At 41.8% G+C, this 23,785-nt stretch overlaps 1 protein-coding gene and 1 pseudogene across 1 annotated transcript in view; one reads left to right on the top strand and one right to left on the bottom strand.

The window, feature by feature from the left end:
- Window positions 1-1,678: 1,678 nt before the first annotated feature.
- LOC135573699 (enolase 4-like) lies at window positions 1,679-19,584 on the top strand (annotated as a pseudogene).
- A 37-nt stretch (window positions 19,585-19,621) lies between these two features.
- The window catches only part of shtn1 (shootin 1), a 57,910-nt gene continuing 53,746 nt past the window's right edge, over window positions 19,622-23,785 (bottom strand). The window contains exon 17 of the mRNA XM_065023232.1: window positions 19,622-20,608. The gene's annotated coding sequence lies outside the window, so the exon portion shown is untranslated. The remainder of the gene's footprint in view (window positions 20,609-23,785) is intronic.

Below are 23,785 nucleotides of genomic sequence, written 5' to 3'. Positions count from 1 at the left end.
GAAGACCCAGAGTTACCTGTGCTGCAGAGGATAAGTTCATTAGAGTTATCTGCACCTCAGATTGCAACCTAAATAAATGCTACACAGAGTTCAAGTAACAGACACATCTCAACATCAACTGTTCAGAGGAGACTGCATGATTCAGGCCTTCATGGTCGAATTTTTGCAAGAGACCACTACTAAAGGACACCAATAACAAGAAGAGACTTGCTTATGCCAATAAAACACTAGCAATGGACATTAGACCCGTGGAAATCAGCCCTTTGGTCTGATGAGTCCAAATTTGAGATTTTTGTTTCCAACCGAAGTGTCTTTGTGAGACGCAGAGTAGGTGAATGGATGATGATGTGTGGTTCCCACCATGAAGCATGGAGGAGGAGGTGTGATGGTGTGGGGGTGCTTTACTGGTGACACTGTCTGTGATTTATTTAGAATTCAAGGCACACAACCAGCATGGCTATGATAGCATTCTGCAGCGATACACCATCCCATCTGGTTTGCACTTAGTGGGACTATCATTTGTTTTTCAACAGGACAATGATCCAACACACTTCCAGGCTGTGTAAGGGCTATTTGACCAAGAAGGAGAGTGATGGAGTGCTGCATCAGATGATCTGGCCTCCACAATCACCTGACCTTAACCCAATTGAGATAGTTTGGGATGAGTGTGACTGCAGAGTGAAGGAAAAGCAGCCAACAAGTGCTCAGCATATGTCGGAACTCCTTCAAGACTGAATGTTGGAAAAACATTCCAAGTGAAGCTGGTTGAGAGAATGCCAAGAGTGTGCAAAGCTGTCAATGCATAGGCTGGCTTTTTTTTTTTTTTTTAACACTTTTTTGGTTACACATGATTCCATATGTGTTATTTCATCATTTTGATGTCTTCACTATTATTCTACAATGTAGAAAATAGTAAAAATAAAGAAAAATCCTTGAATGAGTAGGCATGTCCAAACTTTTGACTTGTACTGTAGCTCAACAATATGCAAATAATGTGTGAGGGAAGCTATTCTCTGCTTCAGATGCACAATGTCAAGGGGTGCATTACAAATGCCAATAAGGCTAACGCCATCATACTGTAGACCTATGGCTGCATTGGAGATGCATGCCATTACGAGTTGCAAAATGGGTTCACATGGCTGATATCCTGAGAGAGTGTGACGATCAAATAAAACTAATTGAAGAGCTTACAACTGAACGAAAAGGTAACCTTCATTTGACAATACAACACAGAAACACAGACAAATTAGAGACAGATTCCCTTCCCCTCTTTATTGCAAGATTGTGATCTGTGATTAATCAACATTGACATTGACAGTCTGTCACGATTGTTGATGTAAGAGTTGGACAAAAATGTAACGTGGTTTGATTTCATCATCTTTATTACGTGAACCGGCAAAAAAACAATAAAGAAGAAAGAAACAAACGTGAAGCTATGCAGTGCTCAAGGCATCTATACACAAACAGGAGGGAAAAAGCTGCCTAAATATGATCCACAATCAGAGACAACGATAGACAGCAGCCTCTGATTGGGAACCATACCAAGCCAAACTAGAAAATAAATTAACTAGAATGCCCACCCTAGTCACACCCCGACCTAACCAAAATAGAGAATAAAGGATCTCCGGCCGCAAAACCTGACTCTATAAGGGAGGTTCTGGGTGGGCATCTAGCCTCGATGGCGGTTCCGGTGCGGGACGTCGACCCCGCTCCGCTGGCGGATCCGCCCGCTTCGGTGGCGACTCTGGTGCGGGGATCGTCGCCGGAGGAACCGGACCGTGGATCGTCGCCGGAAGCTCGGGACCGTGAACCCTCGCAGGAGGCTCGGGACCGGGAACCCTCGCAGGAGGCCCCGGCCCGGGAACCCTCGCAGGAGGCTCCGGACCGGGAACCCTCGCAGGAGGCTCCGGACCGGGAACCCTCGCAGGAGGCTCCGGGCACATCGTGCACCACTCCCTAGCATCCTCCTCGCCAATGTCCAGTCTCTTGAAAACAAGGTTGATGAAATCCGAGCAAGGGTAGTATTCCAGAGGGACATCAGAGACTGTAACGTTCTTTGCTTCACGGAAACATGGCTCACTGGAGAGACGCTATCGGAGTCGGTGCAACGAGCTGGTTTCTCCACGCATCGCGCCGACAGAAACAAACATCTTTCTGGTAAGAAGAGGGGCGGGGGCGTATGCTTCATGGTTAACGTGACGTGGTGTTGCTACAACAACATACAGGAACTCAAGTCCTTCTGTTCACCTGATTTAGAATTCCTCACAATCAAATGTCGACCGCATTATCTACCAAGGGAATTCTCTTCGATTATAATCACAGCCGTATATAAAACCATTTATCCGGAGGCTGCATTCATTGTAGCTGGGGATTTTAACAAGGCTAATCTGAAAACAAGACTCCCTAAATTTGATCAGCATATCGATTGCGCAACCAGGGCTGGAAAAACCTTGGATCATTGCTATTCCAACGAACTTATTTCATTGCTACTCCTGAACTTATTTAGGCTTGCCATAACAAAAGGCTTGAATAATTATTGACTCAAGACATTTCAGCTTTTCATTTTTCTAAAAACATAATTCGACTTTGACATGATTATGTATTGTGTTTAGATCAGTGACACAATAGACATTTTATCAATTTTAAATTCAGGCTGTAACACAACAAATGTGGAAAAAGTCAAGGGGTGTGAATACTTTCTGAAGGCAGTGTACATGAAGGCAGTGCCAATTTAATTACATAAATTATGCAAGTTAACCTATAGACCGATAAGCATGACCGGTCAAATGGATTTAACCGTTAATATCCCTATTTTATACATTGGTGGGACTTTTACACTTCTCTTGGGACATTCATTGGGACTCTTCATCTGCAGATACATGTTTTCTGTTTTGTCCTCTGTTATGTGAGTGAAGTTATTTAGCTGGTGATATTTAATTCACTTAGCTAGCTAGCTATACAGTACGTAAAGTCAGCTAGCTAACATTACGTTAGCAGCTCTTTTGAGCAAGCTAATAATACATACAGTACGAAGTCGAAAGTTTGGATACACCTACTCATTCCAGGGTTTTTCTTTATTTTTACTATTTTCTACATTGTAAAATAATAGTGAAGACATCAGAACTATGAAATAACACACATGGAATCATGTAGTAACCAAAAAAGTGTTAAACGAATCAAAATAGATTTTAGATTCTTCAAAGTAGACACCCTTTGCCTTAATGACAGCTTTGCACATTCTCTCTCTACCAAGTAGTCACCTGAAATGCATTTCAATTAGCCTTGTTAAAAGTTCATTTGTGGAATTTCTTTCCTTCTTAAGGCTTTTGAGCCAATCAGTTGTGTTGTGACAAGGTAGGGGTGGTATACAGAAGATAGTCCTATTTGGTAAAAGACCAAGACCATATTATGGCAAGAACAGCTCAAATAAGGAAAGAGAAACGACAGTCCATCATTACTTTAAGGAACTCAGTCCAGCTTTAAACATACTCTTGGGCCTCCCGAGTGGAGCAGTGGTCTAAGGCACTGCATCGCAGTGCTAGCTGTGCCACGAGAGATTCTGGGTTCGAGGCCAGGCTCTGTCGCAGCCGGCCGTGTCCGAGAGACCCATAGGGTGGCGCACAATTGGCCCAGCGTCATCCGGGTTAGGGGAGGGTTTGGCCGGCAGGGATGTCCTTGTCTCATTGTGCACTAGTGACTCCTGTGGCAGCCCGGGCGCAGTGCACGCTGACACGGTTGCCAGGTGTATGGTGTTTCCTCTGAGACATTGGTGTGGCTGGCTTCTGGGTTAAGTGGGCATTGTGTCAAGAAGCAGTGCGGCATGGTTGGGTTGTGTTTCGGTGGACGCACGGCTCTTGACTTTCTTCTCTCCTGAGTCCGTACAGGAGTTGCAGCGATGAGATAGGAATGTAACTACCAATTGAATACCACAAAATTGGGGAGAAAAAGGGGTCAAATTTCTGTTACAAAACAAAAAGCTTGTAGTAGTAGAAAGCACAAGGTACAATTTAGAAATTGGGTAGTGCATCATCAGTTCCTCTTGTCATGCCCTAAAAATAAATACATAATCTGATGACCAAATCATGCCCTTGATTAGGCCTAGTTGAATCAGTAATCCTGTGCTGGGGAAGGGTTTATAAACACTTTCTATTGTGAATTCTGTTGTCTCAAAAAGTTGTTTCTCTACTAACAGTATTTCCTCTTATTTAAATAGAGGCCTATTCAGTATTCCACTGGTTGTTTTTATTTTTATTGTGGGAAATAAAGGCCTACTATGTACTGTAAAGTGTGGCTGGTTGTTTCTTTCCACTGTGCTAATTTCTATTTTTATTTCATTTTGTAAGCAAATTACTTCTCAAAATTCTCAATACCACCTGTGATAAGCAGACTATTGGGGAAAGAAATGAATGAAGGAAAGGGTAAAAATAAAAAGGTAAGTTCATGCACAAGCTAGCTAGCGAGTTCCTTTTTCCTTGTCGGAAATCGAAGTAGCCTACTCACCTCCCAAATGTTCAGTACAGATACATTTGTGTAGAGGATGGAGTAGATTTGTAATATAACCTAATTTCAAGCACAATTCCTGGGAAAAGTTTGTTCATCTGTCAATTTATGGATATTCAATCAAATGTATTTGTTGCTATAAAGTTGTGGCATTGTTGACAAAAACGTCTGATTAGGTTTTCAAGACATAACAGTATGGCAATGTTTGACATGACATTCTAGGGGCTTTTCAGCCATACAGGGAGCTCTAAGAGGCAGCTGGGGAAACAAGCAGGCTAGGAGGGTAGTGATCAGAGGAAAGCCACTGACCCCTGCCCCTTGCCATTTCAGTTGTTCAGTATTTTAGGCTGGGGAAATTAGATGTGACACCATGACTTGAGGGCAGAGGGGCTACCAAAGAAACATAATCATCAACTCTCAGTTTTTTACTAAACAGTCGCCTCTACAACACCCGGGCATTCATTTACATCAACTCAGCATGTGTAACAGACTGTGCTGATGCCAGCAGTTTTGGATCTGACACAGCAGTCCCTCTCTCACAGTCGGCGTAAGGGACAGCGCACTGGCTTTATCAGCCTTTAGTAGAGTGATGCTCAACGATTATTACCACGCCCATTTGGCAGATACAGTGAGATTGCTGATGGTTATCAGCCATGACAGGGAACAGCGAGGCTAGTGGTTGAACCTAAAGGGAGAGAGAGAGGAAAGTGGATATTAACTCAGATACTGCACCTCCTAACAATGCTGCTGGCTTCAGGTCAGTGAGAAATGGCTGAGTCAGCGATGCCTGCCTCAGTGCTCATCACAGTTTGGGCCTTCTCTAAGATGGCAGAGGGAAGAGCAAATCCAAACAAACCTTTATCTCACTGTCCCGCAATAATGTGATTGTTTCACACATTGGGCCATTAGCTCAGTGCAGAGTGCAATGCTTTTGACGTCTGCTGTTTTGTTTGCCTTATTACACTGCAACACCCTGGTTACATTTCTCATTCTTTTCACCGAAACAATCTCTAATGTTTATTGACCATGTGAATAGACATATGGTAAGCATTTCTTGGTAACAGTGGAGTCTGCTGAGGGAGGACGATACATAATAATGGCTGGAATGGAGTATTTTATACCATTCCACTTATTCTGCTCCAGCCATTACAATGAGCCCGTCCTCCCCAATTAACGTGCCACCAACCTCCTGTGGTTTGTAATGGAGGAGGGACCATAGATTTATTTTAGACCACAGTGAGGTCTTCAAAGACAATTTCCAGGATACAAGTGGTGTGACCATTATCACCAATGATAAGAGGAGAGAGTCTGTGATGGCCGATTTCCACTTGGTCCATGAATCACTGAGTACAATCCTAAAGGGCTCTGATCCTTGTGACCAGAGAGGAATGGACAAAATACTTAGGTATGCATCCTCTCTAAAGTCCTGTGGATAGAAATGTTCGCAAAACAAGTAATTCCAAAACTGAAAGTCAAGATATTGGTGATTAATGACAGATAGTACAAGTTAAATTCTAGATTTTTTTGCAGACTGCAGAAATCATTACTTTTTAAAGGTATTGTTGGATACTAACTATAAAAAGAAGCATGCCCGAAGACACCCAGGTCAATGAAATTAAAGCCAAGGTCAATCACAGCAATCATCAAAACAGAATTATACTATAACTAAGGAAATGCACTGATTCAGTGGAGCCTGTGGGTGACCACAAAGTATCTAATGTAAAAATGTAATTAGACAGTTTATCAGGGCTGCAAATATTTAAGAGTATCTGGTTAATTAACTATAGTATTATCTAGTTATTTTATAGAATGCCCCAAAAAACAAAAACAAAATCACTAACAATCCACATGAAGTAGGGAAACAGGTCCGTTGTTTTGATCTACTGTAAATGAAACAGGTTTGTTGTTTTGATGTAGATGAAACAGGTTTGTGGTTTTAATCTAGTGGCAGGGACTGCAGATAAAAAGTAGCTTGTTCTAAAACCTAGTGCAATATCAATGCCTGATAATTTTCCCTGAAAATGTTATTAATTTATAAAATAACTTCAAACTCCAGCCAGCAAATCTTTATTTCAAATTCCAGTCATCTTAGAGGGATATTTTTCAGGTTTGTCTCCCCAAGTTGGTTAACTGTCAGATGGCATAGTGCAAAGTGCCAAGACTTGTATAAATCGGTGTCCCTTCCACGGGACGGCTGAGCTAACATAGGCTAATCGCATTAGCCTGAGGTTGTAAGTAACAAGAGCATTTCCCAGGACATAGACATATCTGGTATTGGCAGAAAGCTTAAATTCTTGGTAATCTAACTGCACTGTCCAATTTACAGTAGCTATTACAATGAAATAGGGGTGGCAGGGTAGCCTAGTGGTTAGAGCGTTGGACTAGTAACTGGAAGGTTGCAAGTTCAAACCCCCGAGCTGACAAGGTACAAATCTGTCGTTCTGCCCCTGAACAGCAGTTAATCCACTGTTCCTAGGCCGTCATTGAAAATAAGAATTTGTTCTTAACTGACTTGCCTGGTAAAATAAAAAAAAGAATACCATGCTATTGTGTGAGGAGAGTGCACAATTTTGAACATGAAAAGTTATTAATAAACAAATTAGGCACATTTGGGCAGTCTTGATACAGCATTTTGAACAGAAATGCAATGGTTCATTAGATCAGTCTAAAACTTTGCACATACGCTACTGCTATCTAGTGGCCAAAATCTAAATTGCACCTAGGCTGGAATAATACATTATGGCCTTTTTCTTGCATTTCAAAATGATGGTACCAAAAAATACAAAATAATGTTTGTTTTTTCTTTGGATGATCTTTTACCAGATCTATTATGTTATATTCTCCTACATTTCTTTCACATTTCCACAAACTTCAAAGTGTTGCCTTTCAAATGGTACCAACCATATGCATATCCTTGCTTCAGGGCCTGAGCTACAGGCAGTTAGATTTGGGTATGTTATTTTAGGTGAAAATTGGGCGTATCCTTTATAACAGAGCACACCCATTAGATTTGAATGTTATGGCGCTTCTCCAAGTGGCAGCATTAGCTGTGATGGTCCCATTATATGATCTCACAGAGTTAAGCGGCGGTGTTGGCATCCCTCTGGAGTCACAAGGGCACTGGGTTAGAGGGAGGTGGGGGGCACTGCTTAGTTTTACCCCTGCCCCCAGCGCAGACTGTGCCAGGATGCCAAAGCCAAGCGTGGTATTGCCCTCTGCTGAACTGCCGTCATCCTCTCATCTAGGCAGATCTGCAATATCTGATGAGATACCCTTGCCTAGACGGGATTGCGTTAGTGACACGAACATGAAAGTCATCAAACTTTCATCTGGGTTGTTTCTGAAGCAGTCTTGATTTGGTATATATACAGTATATCAATAATGTGCAGTTCAACCAAAGTCCAAGTAACAGTTGAATGTGTCTAGCCTTTTTATTTCTCTCATTAGTGTATCACCATGCGGTAAAATGATTCAGCTAGATGGTTAGATGTTTTTATTAATGTCACTACATAGACCTACGGTATTTGCCAAAAATTCTCTGAAAATCCACCAATGGGTCTCCTTCATCTGTGCACAGATGTGGTCAAATTAGGTCACTGTGGGAGTGACCTAATTTGACCACATCTGTGCACAGATGAAGGAGACCCATTGGTGGATTTTCAGAGAATTTTTGGCAAATACCGTAGGTCTATGTAGTGACATTAATAAAAACATCTAACCATCTAGCTGAATCATTTTACCGCATGGTGATACACTAATGAGAGAAATAAAAAGGCACAGTGGTCTGATGCACTGCATCGCAGTGCTAGCTGTGCCACTAGAGATTCAGGGTTCAAGTCCAGGCTCTGTCGCAGCCGGCCACGACCGGGAGACCCATGGGGCAGCGCACAATTGGCCCAGTGTCGTTAGGGGAGGGTTTGGCTGGCAGGGATGTACTTTTCCCATTGCTCACTAGTGGTGGCCTTCTGTGGTGGGCCGGGTGCAGTACATGCTGACACGGTCGCCAGGTGTACGGTGTTTGCTCCGATACATTTGTGCGGCTGGCTTCCGGGTTAAGTGGGCATTGTGTCAAGAAGCAGTGCGGCATGGTTGGGTTGTGTTTCGGAGGATGCACAGCTCTCGACCTTCGCCTCTCCCGAGTCCGTACGGGAGATGCAGCGATGAAAGAAGACTGTAACTACCAATTGGATACCACGAAAAAGGGGTGAAACATTATTTATTTTTCACGAACAAAAATTTAGCTCACTGTTAGCTCACTGCTCACAGAATGAGGTCATGCACGCAGGGAAGAAAAACTCTGTGCTTGTCAGAGCCAATTATATGATTGCAGTGCACTGGGTCTTTTTATTGGTCCCTTTGTACCATCCTTACATGAACCAAAAGAGATGGTCTATGAGTGTCCTATTGGTATTGTTCAGAGTGGAAATGTCATGCAACCTAGTCTATTTCATTGAAGTAACAGCAGGGTTGACTTTGCATATCATTTTGGATGGACTGAGGCCTCCTGCCTCCTGTTTGTTAAAATCATAAAGACAGTGGAATAGTGGTTCAACATGACAAAAATATTAGCCTACTTGTTTAAAACATATCGACTGAAAAGAAAACCCAGTGATTTGTATTTAAATACCTAGTCAAGTTATTTTATCAAGCAAGTTTTGTTTACTCGGTACCTCCATCTCTATTCTTACTAAGCCCCCCATAAATCTAATAGAACTAGCCTAGCATTAGCCATAATTCAGAAAGCCTTAGAAATCCTGCTTGTATGACATTGTATAATTTTTCAGGCCTACTCTGTCATGTCGTCAGCAAACTTAATGATGTTGTTGGAGTCGTTCGCGGCCACGCAGTCGTGGGTGAACAGGGAGTACAGGAGGGGACTAAGCATGCATCCCGGATGGGCCCAAGTGTTGAGGGTCAGCGTGGCGCATGTGTTGTTGCCTACTCTCACCACCTAGGTGTGGCCCGTCAGGAAGTCCAGGATCCAGTTGCAGAGGGACTTGTTCAGTCCCAGGGTCTTGAGCTTAGTAATGAGCTTGGAAGGCACTATAGTGTTGAACGTTGAGCTGTAGTCAATGAAAGCATTCTCACATAGGTGTTCCTCTTGTCCAGGTGGGAGAGGGCATTGTGGAGTGCAATGGAGATTGCATCATCTGTGGATCTGTTGGGGCAGTATGCAAATTAGAGTGGGTAAAGGGTGTCTGGGATGATGGTGTTGATGTGATCCATGACCAGCCTTTCAAAGCATTTCAAAGCTACAGATGTAAGTGCTTCTCCATCAGTACCTCTTTGGTCGATATCTGACATTTCGATGCCCAAGTTCTCCTATTATACAAGGGTAGGAGAAACCATTGTCCTTATCAACCCCATAGTGTCATTCATGCATGCTGACAAGAAGGGTGAAGACAAAGGTAACAACCTCTCCCCTGGGCCAGCCTGACAGATTTCTGACATCACATCACATTACCACTGGATGCTTTCCTTTCAAAACATTAGCTTGTTCTCAATAAAATACCTCAGAGGGACCATGTGTTTTTAGTATGCGTAAAGAGGTCATGTGCAGGTTAAGTGTGCATCTGAAGTTTACACCTGGGAGACACATTGAGAGGTGTTATTTTAGGTCTTATTTGAAGAGCTAGCTCTGCAAGTATTAGGTCCCAGCTCCACACAGAATCTCGGTTGAAGCCTCTGGTCGAATGCACTCATGTCTCTGGCTTATTTCCCTAGTGGTCCCCTGAGGTAAACCATATCCTCCTCTTCCCCTCTCTCTAGTGACAGATAAAGCCTTGTTGTTACGCCCTGACCTTAGAGGTCCCTTTAATTCTCTATTTGGTTAGGTCCGGGTGTGACTAGGTTGGGCAATCTATGTTTTCTATTTCTTTGCTGGCCTGGTATGGTTCCCAATCAGTGGCAGCTGTTTATTGTTGTCTCTGATTGGGGATCATATTTAGGCAGCCTTTTCCCACCTGTTGTTTGTGGGATCTTGTTTTTGTGTAGCTGCCTGTGAGCAACCTTGACCGCCACGGTTCGTTTTTGTCTGTATTGTTTTTGGTGAGTTTCATATTTATTAAACATGTGGAACTCTAAGTACGTTGCGCCTTGGTCCATTCATTCAAAGAGTGTGACACTTGTCTTGTAAGAGTCCCTTTGGGAGGGCTGGCCTCTCAGACAGGCTCTTTGGGAAATTGTTCTTCCTCAAGTTGTAACAACATTGAGGCAGATTTTAAGTTTGTTTCTGGTATTCCAGGCAAAAGAAGCAGGACAGAAGCCCATCCCGCCTCCAGAGCCAGTCCTGCCTAGCAGCATGGCCATTGGTTCAGTGTCCATGGCTGTGGCCAAGATTGGGGCTCTACTGCAAGTACATCACAGTTCTGAGGAACAAACAGGTCAGTGAGCTCCCCTTTGAGCGAGCACACACACACTGACACACACCATGCAGTGTTATGTGATGTAGGTCATTGATCAGGAATGATAGGCTTGAAGGCAATGCCAGATACAGTGGGGCAAAAAATTATTTAGTCAGCCACCAATTGTGCAAGTTCTCCTACTTAAAAAGATCAGAGAGGCCTGTAATTTTCATCATAGGTACACTTCAACTATGACAGACAAAATGAGAAAAAAGATCCAGAAAATCACATTGTAGGATTTTTAATGAATTTATTTGCAAATTATGGTGGAAAATAAGTATTTGGTCAATAAAAAGTTGATCAATACTTTGTTATATACCCTTTGTTGGCAATGACAGAGGTCAAACGTTTTCTGTAAGTCTTCACAAGGTTTTCACAAACTGTTGCTGGTATTTTGGCCCATTCCTCCATGCAGATCTCCTCTAGAGCAGTGATGTTTTGGGGCTGTTGCTGGGCAACACAGACTTTCAACTCCCTCCAAAGATTTTCTATGGGGTTGAGATCTGGAGACTGGCTAGGCCACTCCAGGACCTTGAAATGCTTCTTACGAAGCCACTCCTTCGTTGCCCGGGCGGTGTGTTTGAGATCATTGTCATGCTGAAAGACCCAGCCACGTTTCATCTTCAATGCCCTTGCTGATGGAAGGAGGTTTTCACTCAAAATCTCACGGTACATGGCCCCATTCATTCTTTCCTTTACACGGATCAGTCGTCCTGGACCCTTTGCAGAAAAACAGCCCCAAAGCATGATGTTTCCGCCCCCATGCTTCACAGTAGGTATGGTGTTCTTTGGATGCAACTCAGCATTCTTTGTCCTCCAAACACGACGAGTTGAGTTTTTACCAAAAAGTTATATTTTGGTTTCATCTGACCATATGACATTCTCCCAATCTTCTTCTGGATCATCCAAATGCTCTCAGGCAAACTTCAGATGGGCCTGGACATGTACTGGCTTAAGCAGGGGGACACGTCTGGCACTGCAGGATTTGAGTCCCTGGCGGCTTAGTGTGTTACTGATGGTAGGCTTTGTTACTTTGGTCCCAGTTCTCTGCAGGTGTGGTTCTGGGATTTTTGCTCACCGTTCTTGTGATCATTTTGACCCCATGGGGTGAGATCTTGTGTGGAGCCCCAGATCGAGGAAGATTATCAGTGGTCTTGTATGTCTTCCATTTCCTAATAATTGCTCCCACAGTTGATTTCTTCAAACCAAGCTGCTTACCTACTGCAGATTCAGTCTTCCCAGCCTGGTGCAGGTCTACAATTTTGTTTCTGGTGTCCTTTGACAGCTCTTTGGTCTTGGCCATAGTGGAGTTTGGAGTGTGACTGTTTGAGGTTGTGGACAGGTGTCTTTTATACTGATAACAAGTTCAAACAGGTGCCATTAATACAGGTAACGAGTGGAGGACAGAGGAGCCTCTTAAAGAAGAAGTTACAGGTCTGTGAGAGCCAGAAATCATGCTTGTTTGTAGGTGACCAAATACTTATTTTCCACCATAATTTGCAAATAAATTCATAAAAAATCCTACAATGTGATTTTTTGGGGGATTTATTTTCCTCATTTTGTCTGTCATAGTTGAAGTGTACCTATGATGAAAATTATACAGGCCTCTCTCATCTTTTTAAGTGGGAGAACTTGCACAATTGGTGGCTGACTAAATACTTTTTTTGCCCCACTGTATATATGTGGGTGTTAAGGGAGGCTATTTAATCTAGTTGTCATATTAAACAAGTGTGTAGTAAAACTAGTGTTTAATAATATTGACCATCTTCAATCAATACTCCACATTTTTTATTTTATTTTTATTTCACCTTTATTTAACCAGGTAGGCTAGTTGAGAACAAGTTCTCATTTGCAACTGCGACCTGGCCAAGATAAAGCATAGCAGTGTGAACAGACAACACAGAGTTACACATGGAGTAAACAATTAACAAGTCAATAACACAGTAGAAAAAAAAAAAAAAACTCCACATACAACACCCCTTCTGCCAATCACATTCTGTTAAAAGTCCCCAAAGCACACATCCCTGGGTCGCTCATCTTTTCATTTCGCTCTAGCTAAAAACTGGAACGAGCTCCAACAAACACTCAAACTGGACAGTTTTATCTCAATCTCTTCATTGAAAGACTCACTCATGGACACTCTTACTGACTGTTGTGGCTGCTTTGCATGATGTATTGTTCTCTACCTTCTTGCCCTTTGCTGTTGTCTGTGCCCAATGTTTTTACACTGTTTGTGCTGCTACCATGTTGTGTTGCTGCCATGATATGTTGTCTTCGGTCTTTCTTTTATCGATGTGGTTTGTCCTATATTTTTATTGAATTGATTTTTAATCCCAGCCCCCGTCCCCACAGGAGGCCTTTTGGTAGGCAGTCATTGTAAATAAGAATTTGTTCTTAATTGACTTGCTCAGTTAAATAAAGGATACATTTTTGTTATAAATAAACAGAAACCCAGCCTAAAACCCCAGAGTAAGCAATGTGATGTAGACGCATCTACACTGCATTCAGAAACTATTCAGACCCCTTCACTTTCCCACATTGTTACATTACAGCCTTATTATAAAATGTATTAAATAATTTGTTTCCCTCTCGACAAAGAACTGGTTTAGAAATTTCAGCAAATGTATTAAAAAAAATATTTCAAAAATACCTTATTTACATAAGTATTCAGACCCTTTGCTATGAGACTCGAAATAGAGCTCAGGTGCATCCCGTTTCCATTCATCATCCTTGATGTTTTTACAACTTGACTGGAGTCCACCTGTGGTAAATTCAATTGACAGGATTTGGAAAGGCACACACCTGTCTATATAAGGCCCCACAGTTGACAGTGCATGTCAGAGCAAAAACCAAGCCATGAGGTCGAAGGATCTGTCCGTAGAGCTGTGAGACAGGATTGTGTCGAGGCACAGATCTGCGGAAGGGTACCAAAAAAATGTCTGCAGCATTGAAGGTCCCCAAAAACACAATGGCCTCCATCATTCTTAAATGGAAGAAGTTTGGAACCACCAAGACTTTTCCTAGAGCTGGCCACCCGGCCAAACTGAGCAATCAGGGGAGAAGAGCCTTGATCAGGGAGGTGATATGGGTATCCCCAAACTATCACACTACCACTACCATGCTTGACCGTTGGTGTAAGGTTCTTACTGTGGAATGCAGTGTTTGGTTTTCGCCAGGCAAAATGGGACGCATGTCGTCCAAAAAGTTCTACTTCTGACTCATCTGTCCATAGAAAATTCTTCAAGGAGTCTTGACGACCATCCAGGTGCTTCCAAGTCCTTTTTTGGCAAACTTGAGTGAACTTTTTGGATGAGATGGGTCCCATTTTATGTCTGGCGAAAACCCAAACACTGCATTCCCCAGTAAGAACCTCATACCAACGGTCAAGCATGGTGGTAGTGGGATGGTTTGGGGATGCTTTGCTGCCTCAAGACCTGGGCAACTTGCCATTCTAGAAGGAACCATGAATTCTGCTCTGTATCACAATTATACAAGAGAATGTCAGGCCATCTGTCTGTGAGTTGAAGTGCAGCTGGGTCATTCAGCAAGACAATGATCCAAAACACACAATCAAATCTACATGAAAATGGTTAAAAAGCAACAAATCTGAAGTTTTGTAATGGTCTAGTCAAAGTCCACATCTGAAACGAGCAGTTCATGCTTTAAAACCCACAAATGTTGCTGCGTTAAAGCAGTTCATGCTTTAAAACCCACAAATGTTGCTGAGTTACAGCAGTTCTGCATGCAAGAGTGGGTCAAAATTCCTCCACGGTGATGTGAGAGACAGATCAACAACTACAGGAAGTATTTGGTTACAGCCAGCCAAACCAGTTGAGTGTAAGAGGGCAATTACTTTTTCACACAGGGGAATTGGGTGTTGCATAACTGTTCATTCAATTAAATAAGCATCAATTTGTTTTATTTGTAAACTCAGGTTCCCTTTATCTAATAATAGGTTTTGGTTGAAGATCTGATAACATTCAGTATCAAATATGCACAAGAAAACAGAGAATCAGAAAGAGGGCAAATGCTCGGCACTGTACATAGTATAAAGAAACATTTACCTAAAGATCTGAAATCCTCCAACAGATCATCACAATGGTCCTCGAGCTTCAAAAGGAGATGATTCAAATAATGAACATTGCTTCAAAAACAGGGGTAAGGAACATTGCGGCAGAGCCTGGTATAGTGGATCTACTGTACAGTATAGGGAGCTTGTGATTTATTTCTAAGACTGAACATATACTCAGAGTTGTCATGTAATGTATGTCACAATTTCAACGTTGTAGTTACGTTCTTCAAAGTTAGAATCAATTCAATGCCGTCTGTCTATGGTTTAGCAGTGCCACAGGATGTTGGTGGCACCTTAACTGGGGAGGATGGCTGATAGTAATGAATGGAATTATTAGAATGACATCAGACTCCTCAAACAAATGGTTTCCATGGGATTGATACCATTCCATTAACTCCATTCCAGACATTATTATGAGCCGTCCTCCCCTCAGCAACGTCCTGTGTTTAGCACTAGAAGCACTATCTAACTGCGAATAGATTAAAGGTTGTCGATAGGAAATCGCTTTCCCTATTTTATTATGTGATGGACATCACAAGATGAGACGATAACAGCTCGCAGCCTTTCCTACATTTATAGGATTAACAATATTATTGATGGTGGGTTAAATATATCCCATGTAATACCTTCAAAAGCTTTGGAAACAGGAACGTCTAAATCCTATTCATACCCGCTAACCTAATTAAAGTACATGCATTTTAAATATCATTAACGTTCATTAGAGGTGTCAACCCCTCCTCCTGGAGAATTACTGGGTGAGCTGAATCTGGTGTGTTAGAGCAGGGCTGGAGCAAAAGCCTGCATACCCAGTAGCTTTGCAGGAGGAAATGTAGAATCTCTGACATACAGTATGATCCAGCACTACTTTCCACAGATATGCATATTATAAACGATGACACTGTGTACATTTATGCTGACTAGACATTCCTTCTCTTTCCAGCCTGTACTGCCAACAGTGTCTGACTCTGGAGCCTTATTTGTTGAGTCCTAAGCAGCCTCTAGATCTAATTACGGAAGCATCTAACAATCTTGGATTGGCACTTGGAAAGGAGGTCCATTTGGCAGTAAACTGTGCTGCTCACGACATAATGGACTATGTGTGTAAACAGAACGTTAAAACACGCACAGTGTGTCCTTGCGTACAATTCTATATGCGGGTACAGCAAGCGGTACCGATACACCAAGTCTGGAATCAACAGGACCCTGAACAGCTTCTACCCCCAAGCCATAAGACTGCTAATTAGTTAGTCCGGGTTTCTATTTGGTTAACAATTGAACTATTTGCAATGACGCTTTTTGCACTAACTTTTTTGACTCACCACATACGCTGCTGCTACTGTTTATTATCTATCCTGTTGCCTAAGCACTTTATTCTTAGCTACATACTCTCTCTTACCTCGTACCCCTGCACATCGACTCAGTACTGGTACCCCTTGTATATAGCCAAGTTATCATTACTTATGATTTATTTCTCTCTGCATTGTTGGGAAGGGCCCTTGAGTAAGCATTTGACAAATAACATTTGATTTCCCATTGAAACCAATGTTTAACCTTCAATCATTTTGTTAGTTAAAATTAGAATTTTATGTTGACATACTATAGTTATTCAAAACAAAATATAAGCTGGAAAAATATCTAGTTATTACAGGAACCCCCAAGTCTCCAGATAAACTAGTGGATGATGCTTTGATTAGTAAATACCCAGCAGTCGTAGCCCTGCTTGATCCTCTGTGAAAAGAGGTAAGATGTGAACACCCCTCCGAACACACGTCCACAGTAAATGAAAGACATGCGTTGGTGTGCTTATAGAAACTCATGGTGTGTGTGTGACCCGATGTGTAAGGAGCAGTAGGAGAGACTAAGCAGTGTGGCTGGAGCCTCCTGCAGCCTGCTTTCTGACATCTCCTCTAAGCCCCAGTGTCACGGGTCACAGGAAGATGCCCCATCTCTTCCAGGGGTACATCCTGAATCGGACCAATAAAGTCACCGACCTGACCTACGTCACCACAGAGCACAAAAGGAATCCACTGATGGAGTTTTACATAGAGCTGTTTACTAATACATGACTCATTGTCCTAATGTAGGTCAAATGTACAGTGTGCAACATTTTGATGGAATGTCAAGAAAAATTGGAGGTCAAATCGATGCTAGGGGAATAAGCCGTCATATTGGCCAGATTGACCTATAATAATTGCTATCACAACATCAATACTGTGAATAGAAACAGTATGAACACGACAGTATAAATATTTTGGAATAAATAGGTGACGTGTGAGACACGCCGACTTACATGGTTCCTCTGATGGTTTCAGTTGGATGAATTCCAAATGAAGATTTTTCCCATTTGAGTGCAGCCGACTCAAACTTTTATCACAGGGAGCCAAATGAATGTCTGCGTGGGCCATGTATAGATCGAATGATGCGACCCGACGATACTTCTACTGTTAAAGGTCATAGGACCCAAAATTATGTTGTCGGTTTACCTTTGTTCTAATCTCTCATGGACAGATGCATGTAGCATAAATGGAAGTATTATCTGTCTACAGACTGTGGGATGCGACGACTAACGAGGAACTTTGTTTCCGGTATGCAGATTTTTCACCACTGATCATTTGGGCAAATGATTCCGCAGGTGCTCGCGTCTATTTAATTTCTGAATGGGAGGGGACATTTGGCCCATAGACTTGCTTGAACTGTCAGAGTTTACGATTGGAGGGGTGGAGACTTCGCTAGTTTCGTTAGTATATTTTCTAACCCGTCTCCCCCTGAACTCAACTGAGCATCTGATGCAATTTACACAAGATTTTAGTTCAGGGTGTCCGAGATTACCTTTGTTCTTAAGATCTCGCTCAAATTAATGTTCTTCTATATGAAAGTATGGTTTGTTAGTTCATGCTTATTTTGGGGAATTCACTGTTTTTCAGAGGAACCCCTGTAATGACAGATGGTGTAAAGCAGGGATGGGCAACTTTGATAGGGTGGGGGTCACTCTTCTTTAAAAAAAAAATAACGCATTGCGAGCCCCCGTCTTGACAGCAGAGCTAAAAGAAAATACAAAATAAACGCTTTAGAGTTCATTTTGTGCAATTCTACACTTTCCCATGGGCTGTAGAGAAAATGTTGCCGTTTTGAAGCACGTTTGCTGCAATTCTACTCATTTTGCCAAAGGGTGGGAGAAATGTTTGCAGTTTTCAATATGATATCTGAGTGAAACTGACTAATAAAATCAATGGGGGGCCCCCCGGCCAGTAATTCGACATGTTTAGATAGCTGGCTGCAAAACTAACTTTACAATCGAAAAAATGTTAGCTGACATGGGCTAATTGACTGACTATCAGTGACTGACATAAAGCAGTAAGAGGGGGAGGGTTGATCCGAGACCCTTCAAAAGTTGCCCATCCCTGGTGTAAAGAGTTGATTCATTGACCTGGTAATACATTACTTTTATGTGTGTCTTTTTGTATGTCAGGTGAGGTAATAATTGGAACGACGTGTGGTGAGCCCTGCAGTGACAACTCGCTCTCAGATGTGGTGAGGCTTAGTCATTCTCTTTAGATCTATATGTTTACATGTCTATCTCTGTCTGTCTTTATCTAGTAATGTGTTGGACTGAATCTGCACATTTCAGTCTGACAATCCATTGCATCACTTATGTATGTATTCTGCTGTGTACAAGTTTTATAATACAAATGTCTGTATTTACAAGGCCCAAGAACCTCTTGAAGTGATATAATAAACAGTTTGCCTGTCATTGTGTACTCACACCAAAACAAAGCCAAGTGACGGCGTCTTCTCCGTGCCTTGGCGATGAGCAGTCATCGCACGTTGGCACTCGCCGCCCGTAAACTCTTGTCATTGTGCGTTTCTCTCTCTCTCTCCCTCAGGTCGTAGGCCTGGGAGTTGTGCATGTCAAACTGGGAGGTCTGAGTCGTGGAGAGCGGCTGACTAAATACAACCGTCTGATTTCTATAGAGGAAGAATTGGCCCAGCAGGGAATACTGGGTATGGCTTTTTCCTCTCGCCTTTTCAGCCAGTAGAAAGAGGGGGCTAGACAAAGCTATGGGTAGGAGAGGCAGTAATGGCTGGGATGGTGAGAATCCATTTCTCCCTGGACGTGAAAGGAAACTGTGTGTCAGGAATCATGAAGAGGGGGAAAAGGAGCTGGCGAAAACCCTACCTTGGTTCTGTTAATTGGCCACCTAATTACGCCTCCCAAAAAAGGGACAGGGATATTGGGCAATTACTGAAAAGCGAGTTCATCTTTGTATAAAATAAAGAATTAACTTCTGCACCAATTGCATATACAGGACTCTTGTATATCGTTTGGCTCTGGCTATGTGGAATATATATATTTTTAGTGCTGTCACAGCAGTAGAAATCATCAGACCTAGAATAGAGGGGCCTGGAGCGAGGAGGGACATGTTCAATGTGCATAGACCTCTACAGAACATGTTCAATAGACTGTCATGCAGGGGCTAGTTTCGCTTTGGCCTTTTTAAAGCCTTTGTTGTCCATTCAACTTATTTCACTTGTTTTCTGTCTGCAGATTTAAGAAAAGACACATCCTCGCTCTTTGTTGGAGAAACGGAGGAGCAGTCATTTACATAATATAATTAATATAAGGATTAAATAATTAATATAAGGATTAAATGAATACCATAGTGTTTTTATTCCAAAATGACATTTTCTATTTATGTTTACGTCAATCTAATGTAATTACTAGTCTTAAAATGAATAGCTCATACAATCTATTTAAACGATACACCATTACATTTCTTCCCATATTAAAATGAATGAATTTTCAGTCGTCACTTAGTGCAAAAAGGTTTCCCGCTAACTAAATGCAGCGTTGATCTGTGTTTTTCCTTGGAAACAAAACTGAATTGATCAAAATTACCACATAAAGGAATCACAATTTGGTATCACATACTCTGGAATAAACAAATTATATTTACACATTTGCAAATTCCAAAGAATAAAAAATACACACACATACAAAAAGATTATGTAAGACACAGTGGTCAATATTATTTTGAATAAACCTGTCCATTATTTTTATGTGGTTTATGACATTTCCATTTTTGGTATAATGCCAGTGTTGGGGTAGCTACTCTGAAAAGATAGTTTACCAATTACTTCACACTGAAAGAATTTAAGCTAAACTAAAGCTAGCCTTAAGAAAAATATAGTTTAATTAACTGAAGTTACTTTGAAAAAGTAGTTCACTACATCCAAACTACTCTGTGAAAAATTATCATATGTATCTGAATGTGTAATTTAGCCTATTAAACACAACTGTTTCAAGTGAGAATTATGCAGGTCTGATGCCGAAAAAAACTTCACCCATATTATCTTTTCATTTTGAAAAAAAAAACAGTAGTGTGTAGTTCCAGGAGTTAGCTACATGGCAAAAAAATGATTAACTACTGAAAACCCTACTTAGATTTGAATTTAGTTCAACTACCACCAACCAACTGCAAAATGTAATTCAATTACTAGTTGGACCAAATGTCGTTCATTACTCCCCAACCCTGTGTAGTGCAATGGGGACACCAGACATGCTTTGTACTCTGAGGTCTTCTTTCCTTCACCAGAGAGCTGACTGCAGCATTGACAGGTGCAGGTCTCTTGTCTAAAGAGAAATAGATGAAAAGGAACACAGATGAGAAACACTGAGCAAGACCAACGATTTATACACTCATCCATCTTAACAAGCGTTTGAATGTAAAGCAATTTTAAAATCGACCTTGATTAGAAATCCACCGAAGTACTGGAATAGTTTGATACTGACAGAAAAATATTTGATATTAGTAGCACTCACTATTACTCAATTAGTGGAACTCACTAATCAATATCTTTGTTTAACATGTTACTGCTGATACAAGTTATTGTTTAGGAAACATCCTATTTTTTAAGCAATGTTGACAGGATGACAGATGGATCTGAAAGAGCCGACACAAAAGAAGGCTAAAGCATACAGCAACTCAATGCTGACCACCAAGTAAAGCCAACACACTGAGAAAGGGCCCCTTCATAATTTGTCATATCCTCATCCGACTCCAACAGAGTTCCTAGAGGAAATGATTATGTAGTCTAAACAGTTGCGGCATGCCCTGCGTCAGTGTAACAGAGGGGGCAGTTGTTCCAGTGGGAAGTAGACGGTTCAGAGGTGCTTTGTGCACCAACAGACAGGGAGAGCCACCACACAGCTGTGTTGGAGCACTTACGGCCTGCCTCAATGGCCCTGTCAAAGGAGTTCTTCATTCGTGCTCTTTTCAACTGAAAATGCAACATTGATTTATCCATTAATTACTGTATTTAACCTATCAATTTACTTGATTTATGATTTAAGGATAGTTTTTCCATACTTATTTAACTTGGCTTATCTTTATCGTAACTTACATAGGCATATCATTCTGAGTAAAAGCTGAACATGGCACAAAGCACAATTACTCCTGTTATCAAAAATGCCTGCGTAGTTACAACATTTTAGGATGAGTAAACTTGCATTTTAATTGAAATATCAACTTACTTAAGATTGTGAGCATCATAATAGACTGTATTTCACTTGGTTTTAAAGTGCTTAGCTCGGCATTGCCTCAACTACTATGGTATATAATACAAAATTGTTGATAAAGATGAGAGAATATTCTGTGTTCATATAGCCATCTACTTAACATCCAAACAAGCCAAGGAAGAAGAGAAAGAGAGAGCTAGAGAGCTGGATCTACAGACATCCTCTAATCAATGAGTGTGGATAGCCAGAAGTAGTGGGCAGAGAGAAAGCAGCCCTATGAATTGGCCCTGAGCAGCCATGGTTCCCCACCAGGCAATTACTCTGTTTGGAAAATAAACGGAATGACTAACAAAATAGGCTAAATTAAGTGTTTCCTAGACACTAAAAAAGGCTTCCTAATTGCCAATCCCTCTGGGGGGGAAAAAAAACAACAAAACGTTGCATTGTATTGGCTGATGGCGACAGAAATAGAGAGCGGTAAAGATGGCTCTCACCAAAATAAAAAGGGACACAGCATGCCTCCGGGTAATTACATTGTCGCCCTGATCGACAGAATCTTTACTGCTTGTCAATCAATGTCAGACGGCAGATCGCTAAAGAGGAAGCAGGGAAAGGCCAGGTCATGGACTCTGTTTGGACGTTGAGCTGTCCATGGACTGAAAACAACAGCTCCAAGGAGAGCAAGCATCAGCTGGCCGTAGTCGGTGATACTGTTTGTGACTTCTAGAATCAGATTCCGTACGAAATACTGAAGACCTACAATGACATACTTTTTTAAAGTGCAATCATTTCAAAGAGGTTGAGGGGAGACTGAGGCCAGGATTCAAAGAAACGCAGATTACTGACATCGCACTGCACTTGGTGGAACCGCAGTAACTGCCATCAAATCAATGAAAATGTTTTCTCCCTTGAAGCATGCTTAATTTTCTGTTTGAATTAAATGATGTACCCGTTCTATTTGGCATTTTGACAGTTAACACAGTTGGAATCAAGGCAATATTTACATTTATGAATCAGGCTCGCAGTGTGAAGGTTGTTTATCTGTGTTTGAATCCCAGCCTGTGGCACCATTTCCTGCTATAACATCCATTATTACAATGGTATTCTCCCTCTCTTTGTCTCGCTTTCTGTCTGTCCATCACATAGAGTGGCTTACTCAAGCAATGTCTGATGCTCAATGTCACTCTCATCTCCTTGGACGTTATCTAAGTTTAGTCTTAGTTAACCTCCTCTTCCTTCAACATGAGAAAATGGAGGGCCATAAGAAAAACATGTCAGTCTGCACAATTAGTCATTTCCGAGTCCTTGGTGCAAGTAACGTCCCCTTGTCCACTGATCCCTCTGTCTGCAAGGCCATTGTCGAGGGGAATTCTGCTGTTAAATAAAATGACAGTGACTTCCTCTTCCAACAATGTTGTAGCCCTGTCTGTATTTTTGCGGCAGTCCACTGATGAATGAATGTGCAGAGCCAATAGGTCTTAAGATGAAGTCTGAGCCCCTTGAGGCGCCTGGAAGATAAATCTAACATAAGACACTTTATCCTCAAACAGGCTTTTGGGGGTAAGTAGTATACATGTAAACAACATGGGAGAAAGAAAAGTCACTCAAATTGAATTTCCTCCACAATCTTGGGGGATTTGACTCTTTCTTTCAACTGTGCTCCAAGTGGAAATTGTGCCTTAGTGACAAATGAGACCCAAATCCTCAATTAGTGCCCCACACAATGGTTACGGGACGTCACACTCCTGTTTCTGGCTCTCACATTTCCCCCTCACTTCAGAAATAGTCCAACGAATTTGTGCAGGTGAGTGAAAAAAGCCCATCCTCATGGTCAACTAAGCGTGATGGTCATTGTGGCGTTCTGAGAGCAAGTTGATCCCAATCCAATTGTTCCGTAACAAACACCTAGCAGAACAGCTTAACCTGTAGTTGCCAAGCATTTGACTAAAATCTAAAGCTCCAGTACCACCAGTTACGATGCTATATGTGCATTTACATGCTTGAAATTCTTTAGTTTTGAAATAGATTCTGCTATAAAAAAATCTTTACAATAATGCCTTCAAATAACACCTGCACAAAAAAATAATCTTGGTCCATGAAAGACTGGGGGAGTATCGAGCGAGGGGAGTAGTGGAAACAAAATCTGCCACAGTGCCCTGTAATTGCTCACTGGGAGGCTACAAGGTTAATACTGGTCTAGACAGACCAATTTAAAGACATACTTGCTTTGGCAAATGTTCAAGGCTACAAAAGCCGGCTGACGGATCCTCTCAGTGCAAACAAAGACTGTGT

Source organism: Oncorhynchus nerka, linkage group LG10, assembly GCF_034236695.1.
Source record: "Oncorhynchus nerka isolate Pitt River linkage group LG10, Oner_Uvic_2.0, whole genome shotgun sequence".
Classification (NCBI taxonomy): Eukaryota; Metazoa; Chordata; class Actinopteri; order Salmoniformes; family Salmonidae; genus Oncorhynchus; species Oncorhynchus nerka.
The sequence above is the reverse complement of the archived record's forward strand: the minus strand, read 5'-3'. Positions and strand labels throughout refer to the sequence as shown.